We start from the raw sequence: 11,393 nt of genomic DNA on the forward strand, positions 1-11,393 counted from the left end.
TATATTTATATATGAAGTAAAGCATAAATAGTGATTGGTCATGCACCAAACATACATGGATTTTTTTATAGGGAGAGAGAGCGAAAATGGCTTGAGAAAGAGGAAAATGAAGGGTTTTAAATTAATTTCAGGTCTTTATTCCTTAAAATATTGCAACAAAATATTAACTTTATTAACTATGACAAAATGTTTAACAATTAAATCTTGGTTTTGATATGTTGGTTTGATACATCTTTTCCACATTTTTAATTTTAAAATCCTCATAACTTCAATAATTTAGACCAGGTATCTCTCCTACTATTTTTCCATTCCAAACATAATTTCCAAAAAGCAAAAGGGGATGTTTAGTGAAAATGCAGATCCCTTCTTATACTTTTCTTTGAGCGAGATACTAAAATGTGATTCTATCTATTTGTCAGTATGGAGAGGGGCAGAGAACTCTAGAGTAAATCACTCCAGTGTTTTTGAATGAAGTCATGCACCAGCCATTTGCTGATCATCCAGCTGGCTCGGAAAAATGCATCATGCATCTAATTTCCAGGGTAATGCTTTTAACTCTCTTGAGTTAATTTTTTTTTTTAATGTACATGATGTTTGTGTCCTGAATTTGCTAATAAGTCAGGCCTTTGGAATCTTTCATTACCTTCGGGAGGATGGTTACATTCTTGGCCTTGAACCAGACATGGACATAGTGGTGATTTACTGATGCATGCAGCCCCTCTGTCCTGGTTCTCACACAGAGCTTCTTTAAACTCAGAAGACTTGATTTCCGATTCATTCTCCATAAGCACAATATAAGATGGAAATAATTTTGGCTGCAGAGCAGGAGGTAGCCTATTCATGTATAAAACCATTGCAGTAAAGGAACGGAAAGTTAATCTAGAAAAGTGATGTCTGCTTTTGGTTTTATTTTTAATTCTCTTCCTTTATAGATGCTGGCATCATCCCTGGGAATTTGGCTGTTATATGAAGCCTGGCATATTCTTGGGAATATGGGGCTGCATCAGACTCTGGGAAGTGACCTGCTTGAGCTCAGCCTAAATCCTAACTGACTCTGGCTCCTATTCCTCATCCCTCTACTACCCCTGTTCAACTCTCCCATGAGCAACCATACACAATTAAGTGACAGGAGGCCTTTATGATACTTTTAATTGAAATAGCACTTAATTCACAGCCTGTACCCTATGACTTTCTACTAAAACCTCAAAACTTGACAATGATTAAACATGACCAGCACCTAAAGGACAATTCAACATTTAAGTATCTCATGTTGAAAGTGGAAAGGAAAAAAGTCTCTACATAAAAGCTGGTTGGCATTTAGAATTATTTTAATAACTTGCTAGCTACTCTTTTTTCATCCAAAGTGATTACAAAGACAGAATTAATCTTTTTCAGGTAATTTATAATATCTATTCTAGCTTACATAGGAAATAATTCACAAAATAATTAAGGTCTGTCTCACTGACATTTGTAGACAACTACAATTGACTTGAATTTTCCTCTAACTTCAGCCAATAGAATCCTGGTAGAAACAGGATCATCAGTAAATAAAGTCATGTCTGAAGGTAAAACGTAGGGACATGGAGGGGAGCTTGTTGAGTTATAGCCACTTCTCCTGGTCCTAGTACCTCCTCTGTTGTTGTGTCAACTCTGAAGGCTATATGGTTAGGAAGCTGAGACTTTATCAGCTTACATTAAACTATATCAGCAAAAAATCAGTATGCAATTAAGCATCATCTATGTGGACCTGGCCCCTTCCCCAACAATAAAGCTTCTTAAGAACCTATAGCTTATTCACAATTCATTAATATTTATTTTGGAAATATGTGGTGTGATTTATGTCTCTATCACTTTGAAAAGTAGGTCGCAGTCTGTGAAGACATAAAAGGGAGGAAGGTAAGGAGTTGGTTCACAGATGGTGGGAGAAAAGAGTCACTTCTATGAACATCAAAATTTTATGCTATATAATCCATAGTTGATAATCTATAAAGTGGATATTTCTTTGTAGAAAAGGAGAAGTTGATTTTCCTCTTCTTATTTACAGCATTTTTTGTTCCACCAATCTAGACGCATGCCCCATGAGGGGAGAGGAGAGCTCTGACTTCTGTGTTTCCATTTTGTAGGCTGCACTCAGGAACACAGGAGAGTGCTTAGCATGACAGACCATGTGCCCAATCCCCTAGAAGCCAAGTAGACTGCTGTGACATCCCGACACCACGCTCAGTTCTGCAGCAAAGCAAAAGTGTGCTACCAGGGCAGACGGATGCTGACATCAGGCCTTGCTCCAGAAGGACAGCTATCTTTGTCTTCGCTATTTCCTAAACATACTGGGCACTGAATTCTGTTTGAGAAAAGCCCCCACTAGGACTGGGATAGCCTAGCCTGACAGCTCAGAGATTGTGCTCTTGGTTCCACTGCAGATCATTATTTTCACTGTGCCTCAGGAAACCAGCATTTTTACCCGATGGTGTTTTTACTCATTTTTGAAGCTGCCAGTATCTCGGTGTACTGGAATCTATTTAGTCACTATAATACCATTTGACATTTATTATTTCTGCTTTTCAGAATTACAGATAGTACTACAATGACTATTTTTGCACGTCACTCATAGTTTTGCACATGACTCTTTTTTCTTTTTTCAGGAGAGGAGTTCCAAAATTACTTTAAATTTGAAGGAAAGGTATAAACAAAAGGACTTAAGTGAATGTTTTGATACATAGCTCTTTTTTTTTGGTTGAATTATTTTCCAGAGTAATTCTTATTAGTGTTCTTAGCTCAAAGTGTAAACAAATTTTAGAATCCTTCACATTTTGTTTTTCTGGAAAGGTTATTTCAATTTATAATGTCAAGAATGAGTGTTGTTATTTTAAAATTTCCTAGCACCAGCCCTGGAATCCAGGGCCTACATTGCTGCATTACCCAAACTAACCAGCCCCTATTTAAGGATAATAGGTTCTGGTTTTCCCGAGTAACCCATCCCACTTCATCAGATGCACCTAAAATTCCTCCTTCCTAAGATAAAAGTAAGGTCCTTTTTGTGGAAAATAGAATCAATGTGATCTGATTTGGGGTTACTGTCTTCCTGTTGGCAAATCCTTATGCTTTGGGGGACCTAAGAGTAAGATTAGGGGAGAGGGTAAGGGGAACCACGTAACACTAGTAACTATTTAGCCTTTTAAGAATAAATTTCCTACTGTCATACAAAGAATCCGCACACACTAACGCAGATCCCTCAAGATTCCCAAGTGTTGAAATCTTCAACCAGATCGTATAAACCAGGGATATATTTAGGTTAAGAAATTACTATTTCCAATAATACTGTAACTGATGTTAGCATCTATTAGTACACATAACATTAAAAAATTTAAAGAAAAAAGATACCTAACCCAACAAATATAAATATATAATTTTAATTTATGCTTTTTTTCCTTGATGGATTATCTTCCAATTATTGTCTTTTGAACAAGAGTAGATGCTCTGAGTCATGTATGGGTTTGCCCTGAAATTTTTTCATCAAAGAAATCCATGACAAAAAATTGTTTGTCTTTCTTGACAAACTTTAAGAAGATAAAACCATAGGAAACATAATAAAAAAATTAAAGGGCTCATAAATATTACTTGTATCTTTATCAAGAAGCAACCAGCACCTGGATGTGTAAAATTATAGGATTTCTACAAGCACTATCCTTGAATTGAAAGCTGATCCAGACTTCTTCTGTCCAAATTTCTACATTCTCAGTGCAACCTTCTTCAGTCATGTCTTGAGGTCCTTTTGGCTCTTGGACTGTATTTATATTGTTCCTTTAATTCAAGCTCTGCTTCCGCTGCCCAATTAAGACCCAGGTTGCATTAACATCCTTGGGCAGTACTGCCATCTTGTGGGCATTTAGAAAGCTGTGAGTCTATCCCAAAACTAAGTTGCGTTTTCCCAACCATAGGCACAATTGCAATTTTGTCTTTTTTCCTGATCTTTCATTTGTAGGCTGAAGAGTCCCCAGGTGATTGAAAATGTAGATCATTTTTAGTAGGCAACTTCTGGTGCCCGTTGGTCACATCTCTGGGTTCCTTAACAACGAATTTCATTGAGTGGGAGTTGGAAAACTAAATTCACCGAATGTATGCTTAATTATCTGATTTAACAGAAAATTTTTGCCAATAGGAAAATAATATGGCAATGCTGTATCATGTGTGAGTGAGCTGGCTTGCTTTATTACCAGATTTACCCTTTTATAAACAATTCTACTGGAAACAAGGACATCAAACTGTGATTTAATTAAATCTGCAATTTAATTTTCTAAATACTATAAAGATTTCTATTACAGAAATGTAATGTCTTTTTAATGTTGTGGAAATAAATATTCCCTGTTGACAGAGAGATTGAAAATTTAGAACATAAAATACAAGCTTTTGTGATCCTGAATACTGAGGGCTTTTTTTGAGGAAATTTGGGGAAACATTGGAATCAGCACAAAAGTTACAGACTTAGTAAGTATGTTAATAATAAAAATTGATTTTCTGGTGATAAAACTATTTTCTTGCAAACAGTTTATTAACTTTCTTTTTGAGGACCTTTCTTATACAATTCAGCCAAAACTAGAATCTTGTTCTTGGGGAAAAGAATGCCTCCAGAATGTTCCAAAAAGAGCTATTTGTTCAGCTAATATATGCTGTTCTTGTCATCGGTTGCTATCAGAAAATAATCTTTAATTTTGTGTTCTGGGATATGCATTCTTATTATTAAACTTCTGTTTTTAAATACTAATAAGCTCTTCTCAGAAGGAGCTTATAAAAATCCCAAACAGCCCACAAAATATGCATGGTTAAGGCCTAATTAGGTATCTAAACAGGAATATTGTGTTGATGTTTTAATTTTGCTTCACTGCAATAATATACATTCAATAATAGGGGCAGGATAGAACAAGGCAGGAAGTTAGGGAAGAAAGTAGCTAATCGTACCACACAAGGAAGCTTCTGAACCCAGAACCTGGCAGAAAACAGAACAGACATCCAGACACTTACTGCGGAGTGACATTACAGCTTCTAAAACTGAGGGCTGGAATAGAAATGCGATCTACTAATGACATAGTCACTACTACTTATTGATCACATTTAAAGTCATTTGTGTTTTCTATCTCTAATTCTAAAGGCTGCCCTGTAAGGTTGGCAGCATTATCTTTACCATTCAAGAGAGGAAACAGAGAGGCTAAATGACCAGAGTAAGGTCATATGACCAACAAGCACATAAACGAGATTAAAGTCTTTACGGACTGCCCGCTAGGTTTAACGGAAGAACAACGCGGGGAACTGAGGAGGGAAACCTGCCCTCGCCATCAACAAGGAGGAGCAAAGGTGAGTGGGTCTGGGTTCTGCACTCACCAAACCCACATTTTAACTTTTCCTGTCTCCTTTTATTTTTCCTTTTGTTCTTGTTTTTTCCTCTCTTTCTTAAAATAATACACTACTCTTCTATTTAAAACAAAAGAAGCACACATTCTGCCACTACGCTATACTTCTAGTCTCCCATTTTCACTTTTCTTTCACTCCTGTGATCAAATACTGACGTTGCTCTTCTCGTGACATCTGAGAGCTCCTTTCCAGTCCTGAATTTCTGAATTCTCTGGAGCATCTGACATAGTTAGCTGCATCCAGCATTACCTCCCCCCAATAAAAACGCTGATACATGTGGATCAGTGACTTTGAGCTAGGCTCTTGATTAAGCATTTTACAGCATTATCTCATTTAATCTTTAAACATCCCTGCTAAAAGTCTCAGAAAGGTAAAGTAATCCATCAATACTATACAAGTATGTACAAGTCAAAGTAAGTTGTTGAGCAAAGATATTATATGGCCTTTAAATCATTGCCTAGTCCTACTACCTTCTAGGCAAGAACTAAGTTTTATGGCTCTTAGCTGGTTGTATTACATCACAATTTCTACTTCCATACCTATTTCTGGGCCTATCACAATATCAAGGTGGTAGTCCTCTGCTTAAAATAAGCTGCTTCTCCTCTTGAATGTTTCAAATTCTAAACTCAATATTTTTAGAAATTTTTTTATTTGCATCAAATACTTGTTGATGTTCAGGGCATGGCTGGCTGTGGGTATAGGAAACTGAATGAGGCAGGCTGCTGTTTACTTACATCTGGCCAAAGAGTGGGAAGAGTGAGAATTTTCAGAAAATAAGAACAATAAGATTTGGGAAGTGATAGCTATAAGATCCTGAGCCCCAATTTATCTATCTGTAAAAGAAAAAGTATTGAAAGAATTAATAGAGAAAAAATTGTGTAAAAAGCCAGGAGAATGAGTACATGGCACATAGTAAATGCTCAATAAATGGTATCACTAGTCACTGGGGTTCCTAGAATGAAAACTTTGACCTCTTCTGTTTAAGTCAAAAGCAAGGCAAATGACAGGTAAAGGATTATCATGAGTTACCCTCCATAGACTGCAGGATTAGCCAGAGTTCTAGAGTTCTTCATCTCCCCTGGGCAAACACTAGCATGAAATTAGCATATTTACAACATTCTCTTACAGAGTCCTGTTTGACTCTAAAAGAGAAATAAATTAAAGACAAATTGTGATTGACACTAAGTAGCCAAGGATTAATAAAATAATTAGTGCATAAGTTGGTATTTCTATTTCTTCTAATCTTGCTCTTGGTGAATTTTAAGTTAAATATTAGTAATTGAAACCATAGGGTTTTTTTTCTAGTAAAAGTATGGAACTGATTAAATCACTAAGAATTACGCATTTGTAATCAATAGTCTACTATGCAATAGAGTGTGTTACACTGAGAAACTATGTTACTGTTCAAGCTTTGAGGACTAGCTGTTGGACTACAGTGTGAATATCTCTCAGAATCTTCTCTCAGCTCAAAGTTACTGTCTTGTGGCACCAACATTTATTAAGCCACCAGACTTCCTCCAAAGCCTTTGAGAAATAGCACTAAGGGTTCCTGAAATTGATATAAGCTTGAATTTTATTCTTACACGTTTCAGTCTTCCTTGACCCTTTCATACCAAATCTTTGTTGAGCACCTGTTAAGTGCTAGGCACTAGCAATAGTCCTGCTGAACAAAACTCATGTGGCCACTCATCTCATGTATAATTACTGTCTATTATTATTCAAAAAAGCATATGAAAAGCATTAAATGCAAAAAAGCATTAAATAAATATAAAATTACAACTGTCATGCATGCTGTAAAGAGGGACACCTAGTACCTAGTACTCTGACTGGGAGTGAAAAAATAAACCTCTTTTTCTTCTTATGCTGACACCACTGTCATTGCTTCACTTCTTACACCAGATATGTGGGATTTTTCCCACAACAAAGAAATTCTCAGGGCAGGGGATTTATTTCAGTGGTTCTGCCACCTGCCTCGCAAGCACAAGGATCCAAGTTCTATCCCCGGTCTCCCCCCGGCAAAAAATTCTCCCGAACAAGCTAGGTGTCCTACAATTCAATTCAATACTGACAAGAATGCATATTTAGCACCAATCCCACAGGTTAGGTGTTTAGTCCATAGGTCTGCTCACACACACACACACACACACACACACACACACACACTTCAGGCGCTATTCACAAGTCCCAGGTTGTGACCTATATACACTTCTGACCAACTGGCTACATGTTGAGAATTCTCACGATACCCTCCTGCGTTCAGCCATTTCTTGGAATGGCTCACAGACCACAAGCAAACACTTACAGTGGTTACCGGTTTATTATGAAGATACAAGATGTTACAAAGGATACAGACGAAGAAGCAGAGGGCAAGGTTCAGGAGGGTTCTGAGAACAGGAACTTGTCCTCCTGGAATTGGAGTGCTCCACTTTTCTGGCCCATGAATATGTTCTTATTCCTAAGCTTGGATATGAACCTATAATTTGGGGGTTTTTTTGGTACCGGGGATCGAACTTGGGTCCCTTGTGCTTGGGAGGCAGGTGGCAAAACCATTGAGCTAAATCCCCGCAGTTCTGGGATTTTAATAGTGGCTTGATCACATATACATGACCAATTAACTTCATTTCCAGTTCCCTCTCTCTTTTGCAGGGGATGTAGAGTAGAGCTGAAGTTTCCAGGTTTCTAACCATGGCTTGGTTTTTTAGGTAACCAGCCCTCATCCATGAGTCCACTGAAAGTCACCCTCACTAGAGCAAGTGAAACTCTTGTCACTCAGGAAATCCAAGGGATTTTTGAATGAGATATTCATATCATTCAGGAAATTATAAAGGTCTTAGAAGAAACTCTGTGTCAAGAACTGGAGCTAAAGACCAAACAGCAGAACAAAATATTCTCTTAGAATATCCCTATTTTCAAGGGTTTTAGGGACTCTATATCAGGAAGAAGTGGCAAGGATTAATATATAAACAGTCATGTACCAGTGTTAGTGAAGAATTGGTTTAAGGGCTCTTGATAATATCAAAATCTATGTATGCTTAAACCCTTTATATATAAATACTATAATATTTTCATGTAATGTACATACACCCTCCTGTATACTTCAAATCCTGTCCAGATCACTTATACTACCTAGTACAATATAAATGTTGTATAAGTAGTTGTTTTATTGTATTGATTAGAGAATAACAATAAGAAAAGTCTGCACATGCTCAGTACAGACAAAAGTTTTTCTGAGTATTTTGATCTATAGTTCATTGAAGCCACAGATGTCGAATTCATGGATATAAAAGGCCACCATATTTATAATTATTTCATAGTCAACAGAGTGATGCAGTTTTGAAAGAGGTGTCCATGAAAGTATCTTCGATGATGTGGCATTTTAGCTGAGGGCTAAAGGATAAGTAAGAGTTTGCTGTTGAGTAAAGTGGGTATGAGGGAGAGTATTCTAAACAAAGAGAACAGCAAGAGTCAAGATCCATGGCAAGAGAAATTGACGATTGTAGGACGTGAAGCAAGGTGAGAGGGCGAGAGAATAGCATGTTGGAGGTGTGGTTTGAGAAGAGATTGGAGAGGTGGGCTGGAGCCTGGGCCCGCACGGCTTTTTATAAGAGTAAGCAGTAAACGTTGGAAGATTTTAAGCTAGGGCTGGTTATAGCATGACAAGATTTGTGCCTCAATAAGTTTACTATTTATTAATTAGAGTAAGAAAACAAGAAAGGAGATTACCACAGTTAGTGCTGTAAGGTGACAAGAGGGCAGGTTAGGCCAAAATAGTCATTACACACAGAGAAAATTGGTTAGATTTAAGAGATATTTAGGAGATACTTTGATAAGACTTGATCAATTAGCTATGGAGAATGAGAAAAGGAGAGCCGTCAAAGTTGTTTCTGAGGTTTTGGCTGCTGGGTTGCATTTGTGGTTTTGATATCCTTTACTGGGAAGGAACTACCAGAAAGGAAAGGACAGCAAAAAAAATCATGGATTCAGTTTGGACAAGTACAACTGAAGGTCCTTTTTAACATCTCCAAACACTTCTAGAAGGGGGTCTGGAACACAAAAGGCTCTCAAAATTCTTTATCGATTTAAGGGATGAAAATATAGAAAAAAATGAAGTTAATGTATGAGTCTGGATCTCAAAGGACAGGTGTGGCTGGATTGACAAATCTGTGAGCTAAAAGATATGGATATTGAAGAAAGTGTTTTGGAAAGGAATGCAGTGAAAAGAAAAGAGGTCTAAGGACTTGTGGAATTCCAAAACTTCTAGTTAGGCAGAGTAAGAGAAACCTACTTTACAGAAAGTGACAGTAGAATGAGAGGAAAAATTGGATGAAAGCAAGTGAGTGAGGCATCATAGAAGAAGGCCAAATGAAAAATCTGTTTTAAACAAGAGGAAATAAATATATATTGACACATCAAGAAAGGATGATTAAGAGGTTTAATAAGCAATTATTGGAGGTGAGATTCTTATGGTTCTGTTCTGGAATATCCCTCAGGGGCCCCTGAGTTAAAAGTTTAGTTCGCATTTTGGAGCTATTTAGAGGTAATGGGACCTTTAAGAGAGGGGTCATAGTGAAAGATCTTCTGGTCACTGGAGCCACACCAGTGGTGGAAAGCCTTTGGCATGTGTGCCACAGCTGGCATGCAGAGCTCTCTTCATGAGTACATAAGCCAAGTCACCCTAGCATTGCCCCAGCAGCTGAGTATTGGATAACAGGGCACATAGGTGGTAGTGCTGGCACTTAAAGATAAAGAAGTGGGTTTTGGGTTGAAGTTTGGGCACTCAGTCTCTAAAAGGTTCACCATCAGTGGCATAGAAGAATGCTGACTCCTCTCTACTTTCTTTTTTGCTTCCTTACCATAAAGCAAGTGGTTCTGCTCCAAAGGGATCCATGCTATGTGTGTCTCTTTTTCAAACTCAAAAGCCATAGAGACAATCAGTCACGGACTGGGAATCTCCAGAACGATGAACCAGAATAAATCTTTCCTGTTTCTAAATTTGTGATCTCAGATGTTCTTTATAATGCCAAAAAGCAGCTAACACAAGAGTGAATAATGTCTTGGAAAACCAATATGGAATATGGAATAATGAAGCAGCCCAGGGCCAAGGACAGGTTAGCCCTTCTTTGCCTTGGCCAGAAGAGGCATGAGTAGAGAGGGGCTGCCTGAGTCCAGGAGAAATGCAGCTGTCAGAGTGGCTGCCCAGCAACTGCCAAACTACAGTTGGGCAAGGAGTATATGCCCTGACCTTCATTTCCTCTTTTTCTAGTCTCCTGCTTGAACTTTCACTGGCCAAACCTCTTAGTGAGAAGTCATAGGAATCTGTTGATGTAACCTGGGACCCAGGATAGGATGGGAAGGATGAAGGAAGGATCTGGAGATGCAAACAGGGACAATCCAATACAAGTAAGCAGTGCGAGAAGGTGGCTGGAAGACAAGTAAGATAAGAATTAAAATGTGTCTCTTAGTTAGCTGCTGAGTGGAAAGATGACAGGAGAGCCAGAATGGAGTAGTATGAAGTGGTTGAAGAGTGGACAGCAAAGAGGACAAGAAGGGATTTCTCCAGGTTTGGCTGGGAATGGGGTTGACAAAAGAGCCACTACTGTGTGAATGAGGGAGATGGTGTGGATCACATTTCAAAGAGTTCACTGATATTTCCTGAGCTCCCATCCTGCTCTGCATTCAGGGAATCTCCTCTCTATCACGCTCTGAGGGGTTTTCCTTATCCCAGCCAACGCAGTTAGACGGGAAGCATTTACAGCTTTGGGACAAGAAGTCACTGTGAAATCAGATAGACAATGGCAACAAATTATGGCTCTTAAATTCAAATAATGACTTGTCTGAGAATAAGATAGAAAAACTCGTCCATTTACTTGCCGAACCAGTTTCTCCAACTCTCTGCAGATGAGATTTAAAAAAAAAAAATCCTGAGCTGTTTCTCTCTCTCTCTCTCTCTCTCTCTCTCTCTCTCTCTCTCTCTCTCCCTTTTGTTT

This window comes from Fukomys damarensis, unplaced genomic scaffold (assembly GCF_012274545.1).
Source record: "Fukomys damarensis isolate Sample0158 unplaced genomic scaffold, DMR_v1.0_HiC HiC_scaffold_37, whole genome shotgun sequence".
NCBI lineage: Eukaryota > Metazoa > Chordata > Mammalia > Rodentia > Bathyergidae > Fukomys > Fukomys damarensis.